Raw genomic sequence first — 1,029 nt, 5'->3', positions numbered from 1 at the left:
CCATTGCCACTGCCTGGCCCAGCCACTTCCGCAGTCAGTCACAGCCTGCTGTCTGCTCTGCACACCGCCCACACCAAGCACCTTGAGAGGCGAAGCCTGGCTATTTTTAGATCTCTAGACTGCGTTGTGCAGACTCTGAGCTAAAATCGAGTCAAACCATCAAACCCAGTGATGCACTTCTCTTTGAACCGATATGGTTCAGAACTCCCTATTTCTCTGAATAAAGTCGATTATCTGCACTTTTTAAACTCTACCCCCTGTGGTCTGGCAGTTGGCTGCAAAGCAGAAAGCCACATGCTTCTGCCTCAAACGACAGCCATCACCTTTCTAAGGGAGTCTACTAACTCCTGCCTATAGCCCTGTTTGAGAGCAAGCAAATATTCCTCAATAGCGGTCATAACTATATGCTTTTCATTTCCATTCACTATTTTAAGTTAATTCCACAAGAAAGTCGAACAATTTCCAGAGGGGATGAAATAGGTTCTCTAGGCAAATAGGAATGGATGCTTCTGCAGCAGCTTGTTTAACTTGGAGAGGGGTGGGGGCGGGGGTGTGAACAGAATAACAAGATAACAAAGCCATCCATTAATCCGGAGACACTGAAGAACTGCCTTACACGCTCCATTGTTGTAAGATCTATTTAACACTCTCAAAGTACTGGTAAGACAATTGGCCTAGTATTACAAATACCTTCTACTCAACAACTTTAATTTTAGTTTTTAATCACAAGAGACACTTATCCTTTTGTCGTCCATTTCACCACCACCGCCCAGAATACAGCATAACATGGTGCGTTTTATTTTAGCAAATTTAGGAAAATGAAAGTCACAGAAAGATATAAAATGACCTCCAGGAATAGTTGCACATGCCTTTGGTGCCAACACTCAAGAGGCAGGTAGATCTCTGATTTCAAGGCCAGTCTGGTCTACAGAGGGAGTAACAGGGCAGCCAGAGCGACACAGAGAAATCCTGTCGGAGGAGGAGGAGGAGGGGGAGGAGGAGGAGGAGGAGGAGGAGGAGGAGGAGGAG

This window comes from Rattus norvegicus, chromosome 2 (assembly GCF_021556685.1).
Source record: "Rattus norvegicus strain SHRSP/BbbUtx chromosome 2, alternate assembly SHRSP_T2T, whole genome shotgun sequence".
Classification (NCBI taxonomy): domain Eukaryota; kingdom Metazoa; phylum Chordata; class Mammalia; order Rodentia; family Muridae; genus Rattus; species Rattus norvegicus.
This window is presented reverse-complemented; position numbering follows the sequence as displayed.